This window comes from Phyllobates terribilis, unplaced genomic scaffold, assembly GCF_046119375.1.
Source record: "Phyllobates terribilis strain yellow unplaced genomic scaffold, ASM4611937v1 Scaffold_2__4_contigs__length_985480577, whole genome shotgun sequence".
NCBI lineage: Eukaryota > Metazoa > Chordata > Amphibia > Anura > Dendrobatidae > Phyllobates > Phyllobates terribilis.
Window position 1 is genome coordinate 381,584,071 of NW_027362762.1, and position 17,205 is coordinate 381,601,275.

Consider the following 17,205-nt stretch of genomic DNA (forward strand, 5'->3'; position numbering starts at 1 on the left):
CTCCACACAATTATCACCTGTGGGGACAAGATGTAAACAGTTAATTGGTGGGGTGTCAAGCCCCTACCTATTTTATATTGATGACTTACCTATTGGATATTGGAGCTATTGGATATGTCATCAATATAAAGTTACCAGACAGTTCCTTTAAGAAAATGGTTTTCACTTACTCAAAGAGCAATGTAAGTTTATATAGACAAGAAAAGCACCAGTTGACTATTGTTCTTATTTTATTAAAATAGCATATTCAACCACCATAAACTGATAATACTTTATTTTCTTTATCCAAGAATACACTTAACAACACAATAGTGATTCAAAATATTCTTATTTATCAGAGCTGCTTTCAAATTGAAATGTACAGCTTTGTGAACATTGAGGAGAACAAAGATAAGGTTTAAGTAACAAAAAAAAAAACCAATGAACAAAGCTTCCCCACATGTTTTCACACTCTTCAGGAGTATATCTAAATTAGCAGTATGAAAGAGTGGACCCTTACAAGACTGCCCCAATGTAATGCATAGAGTACATACCATATTAAAGTACCTACCATATTCTTTAAACATATATAAATAAATTGTCATTTTTATATCCATGTTAGCTTCAGCTTCAAAAAGAAACTAGTAATTTAGACCCGTTGTATTCAGCAGAGTCTGAAAGGACTAAATGGTGATTCTTAGCTGGCCCCAGCACCAGCAGTAGGGCTGACCTGTCCTCAGACAGTTGTCAAAAACAGTCATGGCAAGATATATAAAATGTGGAGATTTCCATGTATTTCCTACTCTACTGTACATAGAAAGACATCTTTAAAAAGTGCAAGGCAATGTTTGCAGTTCTCAAATGTTATTAGGCACATCCATTCCTTTAAAGCAAGCTTCATAGGGAAATTCCAGTTTTATTCTTCATGATAGCCCCTCAGAAGTCTCTATTTTCTTGTAAAAGAAACAAGGGGAAAGGGAGAACAAAAATTACATCCTGTAAACCATCAAGATAGCCCCTCTTCTTCTCGGAGTGTTCAGTTATGTCGCATTCTACCTTTTTTTATTCTCGCCGGTTTTGGCTTGGGTATATATTGGTTATTTGCTTGGTATTCAAGTTCTTTACTAAAGTAGTGAATTGTTTTATTCAAGCCTTCCTCTAGTGGAACCTGAGAAGAGAGAATAGCAAGAAAAACCATGTTACCGTAGCTTTCTGAACTTACACCAAAGTCAACAAGAACAATCTAAAAAAAAAAAATAGATTAATAGTATATATTTGAAATGATATAATATATAACATATATATATTTTTACCTCTACTGAGGCAATGATGCTATGATTAAACTCCAGTATACATACCACAGGTTCCCATCCAAGTAGAAGCGTGGCTTTCCTGATATCTGGTTTTCGCCTTTGTGGATCATCTTGAGCTTCTGAAAGAAACTGTATTTCTCCACCACTATAATGGAAGAACATATACTTAATAGTGGTTTGTGTTTTTTTTTCTTCTTTGAACCATTAAAAAAATAAAATAAAAAAAGCAAAAAAGATTATTGACTTTGGAGCTCCATGACACCTTAACCAGCGCAGCACGATCTTCCTCGGCTGACACTCGAATGCCGGCATCTTGCGATTAGTGGACCCCAGCGATGTCATGAAGAGCATTTTACCATTATATGGCAGGGTCTATGTAATCGCAAGAAGTGCCCATTATGTTGGCATTCAAGTGATGGCCCAGGAAGTTTCCTCTTCCTTGGGATGGCAGCCACAAAGTACAAAAAGTACACTGGACCAAGGTAGTGAAAATCTTTTTGCTCATCTTTATAAGTCATACAATGTTAAGTGCAGTATCGTAGTGTCCAATGTTTGCCATGGGTAAAAAATAAAAATATGCCTGGCCTATGATGTTCTCCTACCAAAGCCTCATTAAGACGCCAATTTAAACACGAAAAACACTGATAGAACTTGTACATATTTTATAGTCTATGGCGCAGTTCACATGTTTGTATTTTGGGGCAGACCACTGCAAAATTACCCAAAGACATGTCCGATTTTGATCAAGGTCACAGCTCAAACTCGCCAAGTCTATGGGTCCATTAAAGAAAAAAGAAAACATATTGTGTCACCCTGGCCTGGATGCCACAAATATAATAAAGCTGTGTCTGAGAGCAAGGGGGAGGTTCTCTAGTCAGGGGAACATTAGCATGCAATACCTCCTGTCTCAGGCCAGTAGGGGGAGCAGGCTGCCCCTATAAAAGCTGGAACTGGGGGCAGGGTTAGGGAGAACTGGACGACCTGTCTCAGGATTGAGAAGTGTCCCAGAGCAGAGAGGGACAGTTGTATTGCACCCTAAGAGGAAGTGTGGCAGTAGGAGAGCCACAGGCCAGAGACAAGAGGCAAAGTGAGCCTGTCTTGGCAGATAAAGAACTCAATTTACCAGACTTTGGTGTCTGAGACTGTGAGGATTCCACGTCCTGCAGCAGATAAACAGTCCGCAGGGGACTGTATGTTCCTTGGCCTAAGAAGCCCGGAGGCTCTGCCACAACAGAAGGGACCAGCAAAGCCGCACCAGGCCGGGAGTAGAAAGGAACCCACGTTGCAGGCCATACAGGCGAGAATACTCGGAGAGCTCGGAAACATGGGCTGTTACCCTATAAGGAGGAGATAGCCAGAAGGAGTGCAGAGAGCACGGTAGGCCTACACCCTCACCCTGACCAGGGCCAACTTCCCATTTGCTCTCAGACATCCAGGTCCCCTCCTAGCCGGGACTGTTTGTGGGTCAGTTTACCTGTTCTAGTAAAGACCCTGGACTGCAGCCTGTTGTCTGTGTGCTCCTTGCTCCTCCAGCACTAACGGTACTGGGACGCCCTACACCATCACCCCCATCTTCCATTATACTGCCCTGGGGCCGCACTCTTCCCGTGGGGAGTCACACTATCCCAGCTGCATATATCATCAGCCCCATCGGTCTGCCTGGCAGCGGCGGTTCGCACTGACCGCAATCCACTGGTGGCGTAGTCGGACATACCAACAGCGCATAACAGACTACCACTGGTCTGACCACCCTGAGCCACGGAACCGGGTTGCCACTACTACCCCCATCGTTCCCCTATTGCCCAGATCCGCGTGCCCCACGGCCCAGGGGGCGAGTCAGCTTTGGCGTAGTCGGCAGGATTGTAACCAACCCGCCACAAACGGGTATTGCGTGCCTGAAAAAGACTGTACACGTACCTTAAAAAGGAGGTTTCCCGCCATTTCCAGCTGTCTCCCGCCATCTTCCGTCGGTTCCCGCCATCTTCAGCCGTTTTCCCGCCATCGGACACCATCTTCAGGACGCCGCGCGGGAAGAAGAGGGGCGTGGACGTCCAAACCGCGCGAGACCCGAAGCTCCGCCCCACGGCGCAAGGTCCTGGAAGGGAGAGAGAGCGACGCTGACGTCACCAGGACGCGACGCAAGGTCCTCGTCCGGAGCAGCATCAGCGGAGCCGCGGCCTACAGAAGAGGATCGTCGGAAGGTAGGCCACGCTTAACTAGGGGGGAGGAAGATGTCAGACACAGAGGCGCCCACTACCACCAACGCAGCTGCAGCAGCGGTGATGCCATTTTCCGTGCCCTACATCCCTGGAGCGGCCTGGCTGCCTAAGTATTCAGGGGAGCCCCATGCCCTAACTGACTTCAAGGAAAGGCTGTACAGTTTGTTCCAAGTTTACCCCCTGACAGAGGAACAGAAGGTCAGCATACTAACAGGGCAGTTAACTGGCGCAGCCCAAAGGGAGGTAAAATCATGGCCCACTGAGGAGAAAAGGACCGTGAAGGGTATTCTGGCCCGGCTGCGGGGTACCTTTGACACACGTACCTCCGCTGAAATTAAAATGAGGTTCTATGGATGTAAGCAGCGGGCACAGGACAGCATCAGAGACTATGCCCTAAATCTGCAGGAAGCCTTGAGGGCTATCCAACAAACTGACCCTGGCAGTGTGCAGGAAACGGATAAGCTACTAACAGAACAATTCATAGAAGGTCTGCTGTCTAGCGCCCACAGGGCCCAGCTGCGCCACATGTTCTTTCAGAACCCTGATCTGACCTTTGCCCAATTCAAAGACAGGGCCATAAGGGTGCTCCGTGAATCTGCAGCCAGTGGCTCTATAAACCCCCGGCGCCCTGCTCTCACCTACCACCAGGGGGCGGCGCCCTCCTCTATGGACTCTGTGGGGGCTGATGCACAGGTCCTGAATCAAGCCCCGTTGAAAGACCTGCACCACCAAGTCCAGGAGCTGACCAGGAGCGTCGCGGCGTTTACCAGGACCGTCCAGGCGTTGCAAGTGGACCCGTCAAGACCCATCGAGTTGGCTTCAAGTCCGGAGGATGTCCCGTGGCGTCGACAGAGGAGGATCCCGTCGTTCCGAGGGAGGCCCACAGACCGCTACGCAGAGGATGGACAGCCCATTTGCCGTCGATGCAACCAGCCCGGACACATGTCCAGGTACTGTAATTTAAACGGGTCCAACCTGGGGCAGAGGGCCAACCCCCAGGCATAAGATCACCAGGCCCTTATAATTGGCGTGATAAGTACGTTGGGGGGCGCCCGGTTTTACCCGTGGTGCTGGACGGTATCCCCATGAGCGCCTTGCTGGATACTGGGTCGCAAGTAACCACTATCCCTTATGTACTTTTTAAGCAGTATTGGACTGATGCTGATATCACACGGTATCCAGACAGTAACTTGAGCATCATCACCAGTAATGGCTTACCCGTGCCGCAGATGGGGTTCAAGGAGATGACCATTAAAATTGGTAAAGTTGAACTACCGGTAAAGGGAGTGATTATCGTGGACATTGACCGTCGTGAAAGTCACCCTAAAATAACTGTGGGTACTAACGTGATTGAAAATTGTCTTTCAGAGGTAATTGTAATTCTACAACAGGTGGCGGTGAATGCTAGTTCCAGCCAACAGAGAGTCCTCAACAAGGAGATAAAAGCCCTGATGAGACGGCAGCAGGTAGAACTGTCTGGTGGTGAGATCGGTAGCGTAAGACTGAGTGACCCATTCCCCATTTCCATGCCTCCCAAAAGTGAAATGATGATCTGGTGTCGGACTGCAGTCAGGTTGAGAGGTAGAGACTACCAAGCCATGGTAGAACCCGTGTACTCGGACAGCAGGCCCACCATTTTGACAGCCCGGGGGGTGGTTGATGTCCGTCATGGGAGGGTGCCCGTCTGCATCCTCAACATTGGGGAGAGGGAAGTACACTTACCCAGGTACGCTACACTTGCCAAACTGTTTGCTGTTGAGCACAAAGCTATCAGGGCCTTGGAACCCTTGCCTCCATCTCCACAGGCGGAGGGTAATGGCTCCCAGAATCAAAAGGAGGACTAGTGCCAGAAACTCCATGTGGGTGCTGACTCCACTCCCCTGCACCAAAAACAAGGAGTCTACCGGGTGGTACAGGAGTACGAGAGAGTCTTTAGTAAGCACCCGCTAGACTTCGGCAGAGTAAAAGGGATAGAACACCACATCCCCACAGGGATCCACCCACCAATAAAAGAGAGACACAGACCTGTAGCCCCTGCACATTATCAGAACGCAAAGGGCATGCTAAGAGAAATGAAAGAAGCTGGGGTCATTCGAGATAGCTGTAGCCCCTGGGCAGCCCCCTTGGTTCTGGTGAAAAAGAAAGACGGCACCATGAGAATGTGCGTAGACTATAGACAAATCAACCGTATCACCCATAAAGATGCATACCCGCTGCCTAGAATAGAGGAGTCTTTAGCCGCACTAAAATCAGCTAACTTCTTTTCTACTTTGGACCTTACTAGCGGGTACTGGCAGGTTCCTGTGGCAGAGGCTGACAAGGAGAAGACCGCCTTCACCACCCCGATGGGACTGAGTGAGTTCAACTGTATGCCTTTTGGGCTCTGCAACGCACCAGGGACCTTCCAGCGGCTGATGGAATGCTGTCTAGGGCACCCAAACTTCGAGACGGTCCTCCTTTACCTGGACGACGTGATCGTCTATTCGAAGACCTACGAGGACCATCTAAAGCACCTGGCCTAGGTGTTCGAAGCCCTGGCAGGCTATGGCCTGAAGGTGAAACCATCAAAGTGTCACCTGTTGAAGCCGAAGGTCCAGTACCTAGGGCACGTGGTAAGTGCGGAAGGAGTAGCCCCCGACCCTGACAAAGTCACGGCAATCAAGAGCTGGCCAAGCCCTTCGAACATCAAGGAAGTGAGGCAATTCCTCGGGTTGGTAGGCTACTACCGAAGGTTCATCCCCGGGTTCACTAAGATGGCAGCTCCTATGCAGGACCTCCTGATCGGACAGTCTAAGTCCAGAAGCCAAAAGCCACCCTTTAAGTGGGATAAACCGGAAGAGGAGACCTTCCGCCAGTTAAAGATGGCCCTCACAGGGGATGAGATCCTGGCCTACCCTGATTATGGCCAGCCTTTTATTCTCCACACAGACGCCAGTAATGTGGGACTGGGAGCCGTACTGTCCCAAAACCAACAGGGCAGAGAAAGGGTGATCGCGTACGCTAGCCGGAAGCTGAGGCCCACCGAGAGGAACCCGGAGAATTACAGCTCCTTCAAGCTAGAATTCTTGGCGGTGGTGTGGGCCGTGACGGAACGCTTCAAGCATTACCTGGCCTCCGCAAAGTTCACCGTGTACACGGACAACAACCCGTTGACACACCTGGACAATGCAAGACTGGGTGCCCTGGAACAGCGGTGGATGGCGCGACTCTCGAATTATGACTTCGTGATCAAGTACCGGACAGGCAAAACCAATGCCAACGCGGACGCCCTATCAAGAATGCCTCACTTACCTGAAGGTGACGAAGACCCAGAGGAGCTGGAGGAGGTAGAACTCCCCGCGTTTCACCGGTATGGGGCCGCTCAGTACTCCCACCGCGTGAAGGAGGAGGATTTGACCACCGTTATGATCAACCCCCTGCCTCACCACAGCTTGGCCGAGACCCAAGATAGTGACCCTGCAGTCCGCCTGGTGAAAGATCTGCTGACCCGGGAAGACGCCCGCTTAGATCCGGATGCCCCAGAGGAAGCCAAGCAGCTATGGAAAGAGAAGAGCAAGCTGTTCCTCTACGAAGGTAAGCTGTGCAGAAGACTTGTCAACCACCGGACGCACGAGCTGACCTGGCAAGTCGTGGTCCCAAGGCGGGATGCAGCTATGGTCCTGGGGGCTTACCATGACAGAGCGGGACACTTCGGTTGGAAGAAACTGGAGTTCCTGCTAAGAGGAAGATTCTTTTGGGTCGGCATGAGAGGGGCTGTAGAGAAGTGGTGCAGGGACTGTGGCCCTTGTCACCTAAGGAGGAAGGACCGCACCAGCCAGAAGACACCCTTGAGGCCCATCGTCACCACGCAGCCTCTTGAGCTGGTAGCTCTGGACCACGTCAAATTGGCTCCAAGCCGGTCAGGATACATCTATGCCCTGACAATCGTGGACCACTATTCCCGTTTTCTAGTGGTGGTCCCGGTAAAAGACCTGACGGCCCAAACGGCGGCCAGAGCCTTCCAGCAATACTTCTGCCGTCCACACGGGTATCCGGAACAGGTCCTGACAGACCAGGGTCCAACGTTCGAGGCTGAAATCTTCCAAGAGTTCTGCAACCTCTATGGCTGTAAGAAGATTCGGACAACGCCTTACCACCCACAAACCAACGGGATGTGTGAGAAGATGAACAATATAGTCATTGATCTCCTGAAGACGTTGCCCCTGGAGGAACGCAGCCTGTGGCCAGAAAAACTGTCGGACCTGATAGACTTATACAACCATATCCCGGTGAATGCTACAAACTGCACCCCGGCTTACCTGATGCGAGCCAGACCAGGTAAGCTGCCCGTAGACCTGGAGATGGGAGTCCTAACACCTGAGGACCCCTCCCCGGATGCAGACTGGGATACGGAAAGGCAACTGCAGTACAAGAAGGTACAGGAGAGTGTGGAGAGGAGCCTGGCCCAGGTGAGAGAAAGGCAAGAAAGACTCTTCAACCAACACGCCCCTGCTGGTCCCCTAGAACCTGGTGAGCAAGTCCTGAAGCGAAAGAGAAGGCTACATAAGTTGGACGACCAGTGGGAAAGGGAACCCTACACCGTACTGCAGTCTGACCACGACAACCCGAAGGTGTGCGTGATCACCAAGGACGGAGGAGAAACCACTGGTACCGTCTTCAGAGACCACCTCAAAAGGTGCCCCGAGCAACTCCGTAGTGCAGAAGAGGATCAAAGTGACCTTGAACCCGCAGAGGACAAGGAAGAAATGATCAGCACCATTCTCGGAGAGTTCCCTCAGTCCTGGACTCGAATAAATGATGCCATAGTGGTACCCGTCCTGCATTTCCTGCAACCGGCACAGCAACAACCTACACCAGAGCCGGAAGGTGAAGAAGAGCGAGCGGTTCCAGAGGCAGAAGAGCCTGTACCAGCAGCCCAGGAGAGTCAACCCTCTGCTGACAGTGAGCCTGCCATGCCTGCGGTAAGCCAAAGGACCCGCAGACAGCTGCCTGCCCTACTTGTACACCCAGCTGGTAGCTGTACCCCTAATGCTAGTGGGGAAAGCCAGGTCAGTCCACCACCAGACAGTGGCTTAAGGAGGTCAACCAGGAGCACAAAGGGGCCGATACCCGCTCGCTGGAGAATATAGGATGCACTAAAACTGTAAATAACCCTGTTGCGAAATGTTGAAATGTTTGCCAAGTTACCTGCATGATTATTAATAGCATATTTCAGTTTCTTGCAGTTACCGTACGGACTCAAAGGTTATGGACTTTTTATAACCGGGACTTTGCATGGACTGCATTCGGAGCCTGACCAAGGAATGAACTAAGACTGTAAAGGACTTGGGGTAGGACAGACCCCCACCTGGTTAAGGCTCCCCGTTGTGTTGGTGATATGGACACCCGGTTACAGACCACACTGTGACCTTAAGAACTCAACCTGTGCGTCGTTTGTCTACTAATGTTTTATAGTCATGTATTTTATCTTTGTTTATTGTTTAGTCCCGGAGTACTAAATTCTACTAGGGGGGAATATGTCACCCTGGCCTGGATGCCACAAATATAATAAAGCTGTGTCTGAGAGCAAGGGGGAGGTTCTCTAGTCAGGGGAACATTAGCATGCAATACCTCCTGTCTCAGGCCAGTAGGGGGAGCAGGCTGCCCCTATAAAAGCTGGAACTGGGGGCAGGGTTAGGGAGAACTGGACGACCTGTCTCAGGATTGAGAAGTGTCCCAGAGCAGAGAGGGACAGTTGTATTGCACCCTAAGAGGAAGTGTGGCAGTAGGAGAGCCACAGGCCGGAGACAAGAGGCGAAGTGAGCCTGTCTTGGCAGATAAAAGACTTACTTTACCAGACTTTGGTGTCTGAGGCTTGAGGATTCCACGTCATGCAGCAGATAACCAGTCTGCAGGGGACTGTATGTTCCTTGGCCTAAGAAGCCCGGAGGCTCTGCCACAACAGAAGGGACCAGCAAAGCCGCACCAGGCCGGGAGTAGAAAGGAACCCACGTTGCAGGCCATACAGGCGAGAATACACGGAGAGCTCAGAAATGTGGGCTGTTACCCTATAAGGTGGAGATAGCCAGAAGGAGTGCAGAGAGCACGGTAGGCCTACACCCTCACCCTGACCAGGGCCAACTTCCCATTTGCTCTCAGACATCCAGGTCCCCTCCTAGCCGGGACTGTTTGTGGGTCAGTTTACCTGTTCTAGTAAAGACCCTGGACTGCAGCCTGTTGCCTGTGTGCTCCTTGCTCCTCCAGCACTAACGGTACTGGGACGCCCTACACCATCACCCCCATCTTCCATTATACTGCCCTGGGGCTGCACTCTTCCCGTGGGGAGTCACACTATCCCAGCTGCATACATCATCAGCCCCAGCGGTCTGCCTGGCAGCGACGGTTCGCACTGACAGCAATCCACGGGTGGCGTAGTCGGACATACCAACAGCGCATAACAGACTACCACTGGTCTGACCACCCTGAGCCACGGAACCGGGTTGCCACTACTACCCCCATCGTTCCCCTATTGCCCAGATCCGCGTGCACCACGGCCCAGGGGGCGAGTCAATATCACATGTGCTGTCCGTTTGATTATAGAAGCCCGAGACACCAAGTTTTTTTTTTTCTTTTGCATATGAGAAAAAAAAACAACTGATGAAGCTGATGGTAAAACAGACACGGACCAGAACACAGATGAAAAATTGTTCAGTTTTTTTGGGTATGAGAAAAATCATCGTCTGAATGAGCAATAACACATGTAAGTATAATGCATGAGAAGGGCAAGTCACAAATGAGGTCCAGCAGCAGCGTGGTCACAGTGAGGGCACCTGCTCTATTTTCCAGAGGCCAAATTGATATGGAAGAGCAGTTTCCATTTAAATATCAAGAATGGAGACTACTTTTTTTTACTTCTTTATTTTTTACTCGAGAGACTATTTTTGCTGTAAAAGTTCGGAGTTGCAGCATAACCACAATATTTTTGGAAAAAAATACTCTGTTCATTATCAAAATTGTGTGATAAAAAGAGAAAAAAAAATACAGTGGTCCAGTGGGTGGAGTAACTCATTCATTGCCAGTATGCCTTGAATAATTAGACCGTGAAAGCCGTCAATCACGGATCAGACCAGCCCCCGTCCCTCTAATCCAAGAACAAGCAAGAATTTAAAGAGTTTTTCTCAAGAGCAAGTGTTCATTTTAATCATCTTGGAATAATAACAATTCAATGTATTAAAATAAAATGTTCCTACGCTGAGATAATCTTAGAAATTTTCCCTTGCTGTGTCTGACCTTGCAGGAGCATGGTCTGATCATACCGCAGCACCTGGCTGGGGAAAAAAAAGTATGTGGACATTACAACACGGGATTGCAAATGATTCTCTGAAGTAAAACATTGTTTAAAAACAGGCAGTGAAATGTTTTACCTCACAGAAAGAATCATCTGTGATCCCGTGCTGTAATGTCTGTATAATCTTTTGCTTCCTCCCCTACCCAGGAGCCATTACACAGTACACAGCAGGGGCACATTTATAAGATCATCTCCACACAGGAACATTTTATTTAAATACATTCAATTGTGGAAATTATTATTCCAAAAACTCTTGATTAAAATGAACTTTTGTTCGAGGGAAAACCCCAATGGATATACTTTATACTGTATCCTTCTCTCAAATGTCCAGTATACAGCAATCTGCTCAGATGCTCCTTGACCATAACACAATGCCAATAGATTTCATAGCATTTTCATGGGGACAGGTTCCCTTTCAATAGGAAGATACGAGCTGCAAGGACAAATAGTGACAATTGGAAGAATACATTTTCGTTTAGACAGTGATGTAGCAGAACATGCCTAAAAAAATACAATTTACATGTAATGTTAGTAGACATTTATAGACTGGGATAAGGCAATTTTACAAGCCAACAATAGTGCATGCCATTGGGTGAAGATATAAAATCAATAAAAAAAACTTTGGTATCAATACTAATCACAGACCTTTATCAGCAATTCACGCACAGTACACAATTATCCACCTTGTAATTACACATCTAATAAACTATTGGCAGGATTTCTCAGGGGGCGAGAACTCACCAACAAGTTGCTTAATTAATCTGGCAAATTCCAGGATGGTGTGCTCTTCTGGGTTTCCCTGTGGAGAAGACAATAGCAGATTACAGCTTTAATTGCAAATTGTAATTAATAACCTCAATGCGGAGATGAATTTAGGATTGGCTTACGGTTCTTTAAACGCCAATTACTTTTCCAGGTGAAATGGACAATCATGTACAAAATAATGATATTGTAGAATAGTTTTACCCTTGAGCAAGTCACGTGCCATTCAATTCAATGTGTTGCCTCCCTATCATATTAATGTGGTTCCATGCTGCCCTGGCTTTAGGCTATGTTCACACTGCGTTTTTGCAGTGTTTTTCCCACACAGAAATGGGCCAAAACGCTAGTGAATTCTTCTGCCAGCTAATGCAATGACAATCCTGAAGTGCTGTGCACATGATCAGGAATTTTCCTGGCAGGATTTGCATTGCACTTAAATCTGCAGCATGTCAATTCTTTGTGGGTTTTGCCGCTTTTTTCACCCATTGAGTTGAATTGAGTCAGTCAAATTTGCAGCAAAAACGCAGGTATAAAAATATTTGCGGATTTGCTGTGTATTTGATTGACTCCATTTAAGTCAATGGGTCAAAAAGATGGCTAAAACACACAAAGAATTGACCGCGAGTCACATGTGTCAGCTGATGAGAGACTACTCCTCCCATCAGCTTACAAGAGAGCAGGCACCACTGATGGGAGAAGTGGTCTCATCAGCAGACACCTGTGCTCACAGTAAAAAAAAAAAAAGTTAAAATAAAATTGATATTAAAATAACATTATACTCACCTATTCGCCGTAATCTCGAGTGTACTGCGGCGATCGGATCACCCGGCAGCACTCTATACACTGACAGGAGCGTAATCGCTCCCGGCAGTGTTTAGCGCTGATCTGCCGGGACAGAGGTCACATGAGTTCATCAGCTGATGAGCTCCAGTGACCTTACTTATGGCACAGAATTTTCTCACACAGCAGTGGTGCAGTAAGTAAGATCACCGGAGCTCATTAGCTGATGAACTCATGTGACCTCTGTCCCGGCAGTTCAGCGCTATACACAAACACAGGAGTAATTACACTCCTGTATCAGTGTATAGCCTGCTGTCCTTTAGAACATTTGCATCAGTGATTGCTGATGTGACTGCTCTAGAACTGACCCAGATCTTCATGGGACACTCTGGATTATGTCATCACATCGGACAGGTGAGAGATATGATTGTAAAAAAAACAAAAATGAAAAACAGATGACAATGGCTTCAGCAGATTAGGCTTTAGGCGAGTATACTGTGTTTTTTTATTCTTAAATAAATGATTAAAACAGTGAGGACTTATATTTCAAATAAAGGATTTTTTTCAGGCCGTGTGTTTATTTAAAAACCTTTACTATGGGGTTAGTAATGGGGGTGTCTTTTAGACACCTCTCCATTAGTAACCTTGGCTTCATGTCAGGTGCCGATACAAAGCTGACATGAACCCCAACTCTATTACTCCACTTGCCACCGCACCAGGGCAAGTGGGAAGAGTGAGGCTAAGAGACAGATTTGGTGCATCTTATGGATGCACAATTTCTGGGACAGCTAAGGGCCAATATTATTAGCTTTGGAGGGACCAGTATCCATGGCCCCTTCCCTGGCTATTAATATCATCTCAAAGCTGTCTGTTTAGCCTCTGCTGGTTAGATTTTATAGTGGGACCATATGTGTCAATTCTTTTCAGGGGGACTCCTGTAATCTAGCCAGTAAATGCTAATCAAACAGCTGTGGGCTGTTATTAATACCCAGGAAATATTTTCAGCTAATGGCTCCTTCCCTGGCTAGTAATATCAGCCCTCAGTAGTTGGCTTTCCCTCTGCTGGTTCCAAAAAGGATGCAGGAGCCCACGCCATTTTTTTAATTTAATTCATTTTATTTCATAAACTCACCCGCAGCATGTCAATTTCTGTAGCTGTAGATTTTGACCGATTGAAATGTCATTACATGTGGTGGATCCGCATGTACTGACAAAACTGTGGCATTAGGGGTAATGGGATTAAGGGGTAATAGGATTAGGTGTTGCTGACACCAAGCCCTCGCTTTAGTAAGGAAGAGGTGTCAGCCAGACACCCTCATTACTAAACCTGTAAGTAAAGACTTAAAGTGTTTTATTCTTGGTGTGTGTTTATTTGAAATAAAACAGACACATTCTTTAATCATTTAAATTAACCCAATAAACTCACCCCACGGTAATCCAAGGGTTAAAGTCATGTCCCACGTTTCTTTTTTCAAATATCTTTATTTACAAAAACTCTTAAAAAAAAAAAAAAAACAACAAACACAAAAACGCAATGTTTTTGCTGCCACAAGACGCAGAAAATTTGCAGAAATTTCTGCAATCAAATACTCAACGTGCGCACATGACCTTAGAGTCATTCAGGGCATGTCAATCTACATCACTCACAGCATAAATTGACAAGCTGCATATTGCAAGTCCAATTTACACTACAGATATTCTTAATAGCTCAAATGTGGCTCTGATGCATTGGAAAGGGGTGAAGTTTAGATACAACCCTAAACCACTTGCAATGCACTGTGTAATGAAAGAATGCTGCAAAACAAGAATGCTTTAACAAAAAAAACAGAAGTGTGAATAGTTTATTTTTATCAATTAATACAATTAAAAGTGAATGAACAAATGAGAAGTATAAATCAAATCAATATATTTGATCAAATTAAAGTGGGGAGAGAAAGATAGGTGTCAGCAGCAGTTACAGACTGCATGCTTGCTAGGCAGAAGCAACTAAGTTATTGCATTTCTTGTGCAATCATTTATATAAAGGAGGGGGGGGATTTTTTAACTGTGACTGTATCTCACAAAGTGGGCATGTCACTTTTTAAATTAATGGGGGGCAGTTTTGAAATATATGGCGCATGACTCGGCACAATCCAGACAGAATGCTGTTGCTTCTAACAGCGACACTGTCAGTTTAAGGCCACGGCTCCACTATCAGTATTCGGTCAGTATTTTTTCTCAGGAGTGGCAGCGAAAACCAGGAGTGAGTGATAGGTTTGTGACGCCTCTACTCAGAAAAGCCTGTGTTTTACCCTGGGTGTTCGGGGACTCGGTGTTGGGCCCTGTGATGGAGAGATGGGATGCAGCCGTGGCCCGGGCCCGACCCGTGCTCAGGGCCGTCACATTAGAAAGAGATGGTGTGGGCTTGTCCGGGTCGAGTGGCTGATTAACGACTACGCCACCTGTGGCGCCTGGTGAAGGGTCACCAGCGCCGCTACAGTCCGCTGAGGCCTGGTGTCATGGTGGCTAAAGTTATTACCACTCCCCACAGGCGGAGCAAGGCCTCAGAGCAGGCAAGGCAGGAGAAGGGGGGGTAGTAGCAGTAGTGCGGGGAGTACGGGGCACCGCGTCGCGTGGTGTGGCGCATAATGAACAGTCCGGAGGCCATAGGGGTGAACTTCCAAGGCTTTACTCACTTAGAGATGACAGCGGGAAGGCGACTCCCTACTCCCCGCGGAGTCCTGTGGCCACCAGGGACGTGGGTCCGACTACCTCTGAGAAAGTCCAGTGTTCGGTAGCGACCCTACACCAGAGTGTTCCTGCACTACAGACTTCACCCTTTCCCGTCTGTGCGTGTGTGGATAGGCCGGGTCTCCCTCTGAGCTCCTCTCAGGACTAGGGCACGGGTGGCAATTCCTCTCCATCCGATGCCCGGCGGGATCCTCAGGGCCTAACCGGGCTTTCCTGTCCAGGACATAGAGTACAAGATCGGGTGTCGGGGGCCGGTACCCCTCTTGCAGCCGGAATCCCTCTGAATAGATCAGGTAGGCGAGGATAGGTGGCGTGCTCCGCTCCGTCTGCATCCTCCCCGGGACCCATTTGCTAGGGAGCCACACTCTAAAGCTCCCGGGCCTTCTTGGTCCTGGTCCTTGACCGGGTCGAGACATTCCTCGTCTGCAACCTACCTCTCGTCCCATGGCCAGGGTACGAGGGCTGTGTCCTTTCTCTGAGCAGGCCCACACAGGATCTGCACTCCCGGAGGGAGGTCACATTACACACAGTATCTTGACCGCATAGTACGATCACTAGAACCTACGACTTAGGGCTAGCTAAAGGACCAGAGCAGAGCTCTGAACAAGAAAGGACCAAGATCAAAGATGGCATTCTATTAAATATGAAATCTGAAGTGTAACTAACTAGTAAGTCCTCCACCCTCACCCACTAACTGGTTCCTACCACTTTGTGTTCCCCAGTCTCCCTGTAACCAGGGGAGCAGCACCTAGTGCATACTAGCTCCCTCTGGTGGAGAAGTGTGGTGTTGGATGTACAAGGTTTAGGTCACAACCATCACTCTGGGCTTACCTCAGAGGAGGAACACCACACTCCATTAGAGAAGTGCAGCATCCCTGTGGCGGTCGAACCCTCAGGGGCGCCATAAATGCAGAATTGGTGACTTGTTTCTATCATACCTTTTCTCTGATTGTTCCTCTCCTGGTTTTGGCTCCCACTCCTGAGAAAAAATACTGACAGAATACTGACCAAATACTGATGGGGCTGTGGCCTAAGTCAGTGATCTGCAAAGAAATATGTCTGATCACAAATAACCAAGAGGGATGAGTTTTGGACCTTTAATTTAAATAAAAAAACATGAAGTCTGTCAGTGCAACAGCCCAATAACAGCCTATTTAATAAGTTACCATCAGTTTATATGTTGAGGTCACGGACATTACTAAGGCTGTGACTGTGAAATAGTTAAAAAGATTGCTTTCAGTCCTATGAGACTTCAGATTACTACACAAGTCTTTTCAGCGCAATTGAAGGCTTTGCTGCACATCGCAATACTGCAAACTAAAGTATTTTGTACTTTGTTGGTAGCTGGCTATTTATGATTTTTTTTCCTGGAGATAGCATTTTTCAAAAAATATTTCTCAGAATTACATTTAATAAGAGAGTAGATATGTTCCAGTCACATCCTGCCCTTTTATACTTTTAAGGTTGGAATTACAAATGCAATTTTTTTTTAAAGCAACATCCAAGAGTAAAAGGAAGGAAAGACTGACGTGAACCTGGGATTAAAATCAGAATGACATAAAAACAAAACAAGCTGCCACAAAAATAGTATTTTATAATGTTCAGAAAATGTGGTCACTGTTTTTTTGTGTGACTTTCGCATATATACTTTAAGTGATGAAGTATTACAGCAGAATGTAAATATAAACCCAGAAAAGGAAACTTACCAGATTCACTGGACTGCTGACATTGCTGTTCATTAAACCCACAAGCCCATTAACCAGGTCACTAGTAGAGAGAAGAACCAGCACATTGTTAAGGTTTCTTAAAATCTGCCATTAGCTACTACGCTTTGGAACTAAGGTCTGTTGGTTTTGTCTTTCGTTAAGTGGTTGTCCGGTCTTCTCATGAAAGTCTGCAGTCCTCTATGTGACCTCAGACCAGACCTCTGAATCTTATCGGTGAGTGTACCACACGCTGTCAAGATTCTACTGGTGTGGTCAGCGACAGCAGGCAGTAATGTGACCGTAAGTAAGCGATTTGCATACTTCCGGCCACATTCTGACAAGACGTGCTCGGCCTCGCTCAATTAACATGTATTGGGGCCGAGCAGGTT

General features: G+C 47.4%; 1 long non-coding RNA gene across 1 annotated transcript; it reads right to left on the minus strand.

Annotated features, from left to right (window-relative positions):
- Positions 1-413: 413 nt before the first annotated feature.
- LOC141211204 (uncharacterized) lies at positions 414-16,880 on the minus strand. Its single transcript, XR_012281191.1, has 4 exons — positions 16,817-16,880; positions 11,580-11,637; positions 1,338-1,437; positions 414-1,147 (listed from the first exon to the last, which is right to left on the minus strand). It is a non-coding gene; the product is annotated as an uncharacterized lncRNA (long non-coding RNA).
- Between the last annotated feature and the right edge of the window lie 325 nt (positions 16,881-17,205).